Source organism: Astatotilapia calliptera, chromosome 6 (assembly GCF_900246225.1).
Source record: "Astatotilapia calliptera chromosome 6, fAstCal1.2, whole genome shotgun sequence".
Classification (NCBI taxonomy): domain Eukaryota; kingdom Metazoa; phylum Chordata; class Actinopteri; order Cichliformes; family Cichlidae; genus Astatotilapia; species Astatotilapia calliptera.
Window position 1 is genome coordinate 32,835,813 of NC_039307.1, and position 7,325 is coordinate 32,843,137.

A 7,325-nucleotide genomic window follows, 5' to 3' on the forward strand; every position below is an offset into this window, starting at 1 on the left:
AGTCTTGTAGGGACTTGTTCATGAGTGAGGAGAAAGTTCAGCAGGAGAGTGACCCTCAAACAAACCACATGTTGATTGTGTTTCCCTGGAGTCAGGTTAAAATCAACATTCTGCTAATGAAAATCATCCGCATACATAGTCATCAGAGAAAATGAGCTGAATACTACTGCAGTAATGTAGGGCTTTACTATATAACCACCCAGGGAACTAATGACTAAATGAGTTTTCATAACTTCATTTACTTTTAGCAGGTTGTGGTTTTGCGTTTAACACATTCTGATGCTCACAAACACTGATTTAGTGAATAAAGCATAGTTGGTTTAGCATCTCTGCAGTTTAACACTACTGAACACTGAAGTGAGAAAGCTGTCACAAGTCAAAGCTTGAACTAAGGTGTTGCATTTTTTTTCTCTTTCCCCTGTCTTCATATATAAGATAAAAGATTTAAAAAGTAATGTAAAAGCATTTTTAACTCATACAGGGGAGGGGGTCAATATGGGGATGGACGATATACAAACAAGCAATTTATTTTTATTTCCCAAAATACAGCAGGTTAAATGTAATTGTGTTTTTTTAGTTTAGTTTTTTTAATGCTTCCCTAAATGCGTCTTTTGTGCTGCTAACGTACTGCAGCCAGTCTTCAGCACTTGTCGAGTACATTTGATTCTGTAAATTCCTGCAGTCACAGCCTTACTTTGCTGATCTTCTACTTGACCTTTAATTTAAACCCAACGTCTTCTCAGTCAGGCTGCATGAGTGGCTCATGGTGTAACTTTACACTGTTTGTATGGCTGTGTTTAGACTGAGTCCTATTTCATTATGATCATGTTGCTGCAGCAAGGATTACTGATGAAAGAAAGGGTTGGTCACCCCCATGGTATGTTTCAGCGTTCATTGATTGCTCTTATTTGAATTTTGTAGAAGAAATTATTTTACACTGGGTTTACAGGCTGTTTCTGGGATTTGGATCTAAGGTGTTTAATAAAATACTATATACCCCCTTTGTGACTTTAGAAATCTTGGAGATCTCTAAACAAATCAGTCCAATGGCATCTGTCAGACAGAGGTAAGTGGGAAAAATGTCTTCCTTGTTATGGTGTATATTTGTGAACAGAAACCAGCAACTGCATGGAAAACATATTCAACAGTCAGATGTCAATGCATACTTCTACAAGCTTTGATAAGGTATTCCCAAGGAACTAAACACAGGCCCTTATTGCTATAAATATTGCTCTGTGGTTGTCATCAAAAAACAGTCAATTTTCTTCTCCTTATCTGGAAAGTGTAAAGCACTACAACCTCTTTAAAACTGTCAGTTGCGGTTCAAGGAAAGGAGTCTCCGCTCCTACTTTCATGTGTGTTTTGTGTTTTGTCTTTGCCTACATGCAGCATGCAGCTGTGCCTGCACCAATTGCACATTTACACTTTAAACAGCAACAGATGCAGGTTAGGATGCCGATGTGTTTGTGGGTATCAGTCTGAAAATGTACCCATACACACAAGAGCGAAGACAGAAAGAGATCAACTTTCACTTTCAAAACATCCTGAAGAGGGAACACATGCACTAATTCTTTAGTGATGCCCTTAGAGAGTGCATGAAGGATAGAAGTGAGCCAAAGTGCATTTATCCCCTATCAACAACTTGATGGGAGGAGGATCCTCTTTCACTCATAAACCACTACCACCACAGCTTTCAACACACTGAATGGTAGACACTGGTATAAAGGTCCTGCATATACAACCCCAGGAATTACCACCTCTTTTGCTTTATAGCAAATACAAAAAATCACATATTTGACATAGATTATTGTATCTATGTTAACATTTAGAAAAGGCTTGTGATTTGCGTTTCTAAAACAAATACCAGCACAAATTGAATATATCTTAATAGTTTCCAGTTTAAAAAAAAAGAGTTTTTGCAGTCCTTAATGAGCTGTTTCACCTGGCTGATTGAAAGGAAGCACGGCCCCAACGGCAGAACTGTCAGGTGAAACAATGGAGGGGATTGTAAAGCTGCAGTGAGAAAGAAATCCAACACAGAAAATGACAAAACATGGTGGTTGTTATCAGTCAACTGTGTGCAAAATCTGGAACGAGCATAAAAAATCCGAACGGTTGTGAAAGAAAAACATACGGGTAAGTGGAAGACAAAGTCAAGTGTCAGGACAGAAAACTAAAAGCAAGATGCCTTGAAAATAGGAGATGCAGAGCAAAAATTAAAAGAGTCTGTATTTGTTATAGAGCTGTAAGAAATAGGCTGGATGGAGCGGGATTTATGAGCCATAGAGGAAAGCTAAAAGTTAACCAGTATTAACTTCTAAATGGAAGAAAACAAGGTTTCACTGGGCTAAAGAAAGGCAGCCGTGGACTGTGCATCGGCCAAGAAGATAATGTTGAAACTTTAGTTTGATGCTGTTCAGTGATTCCTTTTAAAAATCACTCAAAGACAAGAAAGATTAATTTACGATACAAAGCTGCATGTCAGGTAAAGGACCAGATTTAGAGGTGTACTCAGATTTTGAACACTGTTCTCATTTTGCTGATGCAAAGTTTGGTTATAATGATGCACCCTACCACAGGCCAAACAGTCAAGCTCTCACAAAACATGACATTATGGGCTATAAGATGTTGGGGATGTGACGAGTGACTCCACACTTGAGATTTATTGAAATAAAATATATTTTATCAAACCTCCTCCCCCCCCAACTATTACAAAAAACCCACAAACAGTAAAGAAGGTTGATCTCAGGTGGAGTGGAAGACAGAGTGAGGTGTTCATTTGGGTCAGCTTTTATAGCCTAAAGGTCCAGGTGAGCATCAGCTGACAACCCTCCAATGTCAACCAGTTATCAGCCAAGAGTAGGCCAGGACTCCCACAGGGACAGAGAAAGGGCGTGACGCTGAGATTGAGTTGAGGCAGCCAGGCTCACCCTAAATCAATTATGTCAGTCAAGACATCTGCAGATGTGGGCCACATATAGGCCAAGCACTGCTGTCTGGGTCCTGTGTATAGGTAAAGTCAATGTGGCGAGGATGGCAGACTGATAACACTTCTTCTCATGGCATAGGTTCACAAATGGGAAGAGCTGCCTAACTGGATTTGTATTTCATTGGCTTTATGATATGAGATACAATAGTGAAGTTTTTAGCATTGTTACCAGCCAGCTATGTGGAGTTTGTCCCTGTTGTACGATTCAACAATGTCCTATATTCCTCCTACAGGTCAAAAACATGCAAGTTAGGTTACCTGGCGATTCTAAAGTGGCAATGGATGTGAATGTGAATATCAGAGGTTGTCTGTGTCTCTGTGTCAGCCCTGCAACTGGTGCCATGTGCAGAGGGTACACTCTGCGTCTCACCCTGTGGCAGCTGGCATACACTCCAGCAGCCCCACAAAACTGAAGTGGATAAGCAGAAGAAAATGGGTGGCTGGTCTAATGAGACTAATACGGTCAAATCCTTTCAAAGTACAGTTTATTAAAACCCTTTTCTAGTGCACTAAATACATATCCTGTTTCAGTTCTCACAACTGGTTTTCTTTTCAAACACAATGGGTTACATGAAGTCACTTGGACGTCTGATGAGTTAGCCTGAAGTCAAAAGTTTCCAGCTGTCAAGTAAAGCAACATACAACTCACTGCCTTTTTCTTCCAGCTCTGGATGTGAGCACATATTATAAAATCTTATCATAATAAACAGACTTAAATGCTCACTTCTTTCCTTGCATCGTGGCGATCGTGGCTCAAGAGTTGGGATTTAATCGGAAGGTTGCCGGTTCGAGCCCCGGCTTGGACCGTCTCGGTCATTGTGTCCTTGGGCAAGACACTTCACCCGTTGCCTACTGGTGGTGGTCAGAGGGCCCAGTGGCGCCAGTGTCCGGCAGCCTCGCCTCTGTCAGTGCGCCCCAGGGCAGCTGTGGCTACAACTGTAGCTTGCCATCACCAGTGTGTGAATGGGTGGATGACTGAATGTGTAAAGCGTTTTGGGGTCCTAAAGAGCTATACAAATACAAGCCATTTACCATATTGGCTTTGTTCCTGCTTAATCTTGACAAATTCCACTCTGGGCTTTTAAACCTGCGTTTCAGACTGTGCAGTCATCTTATGAAACTGTGTTGACACATGGAGATAGGCAATCCTCATAAAAGCGCTCTTTCCAACACTTGAAAAATAATAACTGTGATGACATTTTGATTCACTTTTGCATGTGTACGTATCATTGTGTTTTCTATTGGATGAAAGATAACAGCGCCTTAAAATAAATGGCAATCTGACTGCTGTTATAGAAGATGATAGTGGAAACAGAGCTATTACACCAGCTATCTGTGCCAATGCAATCATAAAGCACAACAGCTTCTGTAAAAGAGGAGGTAAACATACCTTGTGCCGTTCAGCCCCAAGCAGAATGGCTTTTGTGGCAAGAACATTAGACTTATTTTTAATTTATTTAAATATACTGAAAAACATAGTAGAGACAAGATATAGCATGCTATGAGCACTTAGATTACTACTAGAGTTCTTTGTTAGCGCGTAACTGAAATGTTGTCTAATAACTTATCCATAGAGCGTACATGCTCAAACTTGAAGGGAAACACGTTCTCCCGAACTCTAAATCTCATCCGTGATCGTGCTCCATACAAATAAACAACTGCAACAACAACACCTGAGGGATAAACTATGAAGCAGGTTTAACGTAGGCCTTCCAGTAAACCCCTGCTTTCTGCTTCAGGCTCTGTGGATCCTCACATTAAAGTGACTATTTGACTTGTTTTCCACAATAAAGTGGGTCAGTTGAGCACCGCCCCACAATCAGAAACATTATCAAAAGAAAAGGTGATAGAGAGCTATAAAGATTATTAAAAAATATAACAAGATATAACAAAATGGAGCCTTTGGGTGCGAATAAAACAAGACTAATGCTGTACAGAGTTGTTAATATTATGGTTTAATAGAGCGGAAAAAGGAAAGCTGTGTTGAGGTAATTATACTTATTTTGCTGCTCAGTGGGCTGCATGTTACAGTTACAAATTACTCTGACTGGCTCTGAAACTTTAAAGTGTGGACATTTCATGATAACTCAGTGTGTTCGTGTCTGACTGTCCCACAGTCTAATAAAGGAGGTGAAATTAAATGCACTGACTGAATATTATTGGTTATAATTAGCCTATAATTACTCTACAAATGTAACTGGGAGATCAATACCCATAACTTACTCCAAATGAGGCACAGATGTTCCTGTATACTATCTCAGCCACTTAATGTATCCCATCCCAGCTTGCTAATATATTTTGGATAGTCCTGTCAGGTGTGGTTGACTCCTGCTGTTCTTTAAGCCCGCCTTTTCTAGCCACTGGTAGGATTTCTTGATGTTAGCCACTTCCTTTTTCATGTCGATGGCACTTGCTTATTCAAGCAGGGGCATGAAAATTTCTTTTCCTCTTCCTCTTCCTCTTCCTCATCGTTGTCTGTCTTCAGCTGCCCGAGGCGTTCTTGGAGCGGCTCATCTTCATTATATCCAAATTGCTCGTTATTGTTGCCACTGTGTAGTCTCTGGATCTACAGCTTTGATAGTAGCTGCCATCTATTGATGTCATTGCACCAAGCTATAAGGTGCTTCTTAGTAAGTGTAGCTCAACACGTGGTGTCGAGGAACCTCGATGGTATGGCTAAAGTTATGTATCTCTCACTCCTGTTCAGAGGTAGGCTTGGGTAGCATGGGGCGCCTTGCCTTGTTTTGTTTTTTTTTAAAAGGTAATTGTATATTACAAAATACAATAACCTTTATAAAGAAGGGAAGAAAACATGGATGGAAAGATTTTCAGATTCCATGATTACACGGGCACATTTGTACTCCTGGCTGCTTTCTCCAAAAAAACCCACAAAACCACAAAAGTGAGGAAGAAGAGCTCGTTTACTCAGTTCAAAGCTTTTTACGATGCTCTCAATGAGTCCTACACCATCTGCAGCGTGTACGCCAGTGCGTGCTTGTGTATGCATGCGTGTTAGTGTACTGCCTTTGATGTGTACAGTAATGGGTCTGTGCATGTCTCCTGCTCTGTCTCTCCAATGACATCTGGATGGGTGTGAAACAGCTGTGTCTGCTGCAGTCCCTCTTGGGATTTATTGGTTATACACACACACAAATACTTCTTCACGTAACCCCTCATCCCTTATCTTTCCACAACATCCCACCTCACGCCACTCCCCGCCCTAACCCATCCTCCAACTCTCTGAGCCTGTTTGAAGGAAAGTATTTGGGGGTTTTAAGATGCCTCTGGATATGATATCTTAACGTGTTCTGTGTCGTCATGTGGATTGTTTGTCTCTGGGACTGAGTCCATGTCTCTGTATCGGTGCATTTAAATATTTCCACAGAGACACAAAAACCCTAAACTCCTGTGTCTGTTTTAAATGTGTATATGTGCGAGCACATGCATGTGGACATGCACAGTTTCATGTGTTCAGCACTCATGCACCCCCATGGCGAACATTCCTCAGCCTCTGATCTTCCTCGCTTCTCCTCCTTTCATCCCTGCCTTTCCCTCCTCCTCTTCTCATTCTCCTCAGGGCAGCCATTCATAATCAAGATCATTTTGGAAGAAAAGAGGTCTGTTGGGGGGAAAAATACTATTCTTTCATCTTTTGCCCTTTTCTCTTTCTGCCATTTGGATTAAAATCAGATCCAATAATTTGCTACAGGATTTATGGGATGAAATTGGCATTATATCACGATGAATTTATTGTGTGCATATCAGTATCTACAAAACAGAATAAGTCTGATTAAAGAAATAGGGAAAAGAATATCACAAAAGCCCAAAATGTGTATCTTGATTCAGTTGTGTTAGTTAGTAGCTGCGTGGACCACGTGCACATGGATCTAAACTGTTCTGCCTCATTCAGCATTCACAGTACCATGAAACGATCTGGCAGAAACAACAATGACACAGCCACACCTCAACCACAGTCAGGTTGATCTGATTAGCACACGCTCTGTCGGTCCCTGACATCTCCTCCTTTACTTTGAAACTGTCCAGAACCAGCTAAACAAACCAAGCTTCCCCTTGGAAGGTTATCCCTTTCCCACTTTCCAAATCTGTCCTCCCTAACTTCTAATTCTTTTCATATGAGTGGACCAATAATGAGAAAATTTTATAGCATGGCTAATGCTATTCAAAGTTTTACTGCTTCATCCAACAGATGCTTAATGGAGTTCAATTCCTGGCCAATAAAAACTGCAATAAAAAAGAAGTGCAATAAACGGCAATAAAAAACATTTTGATGTTCCTGGAACAATATAGAGATCAAACATCTCTTGAACTGATGTGG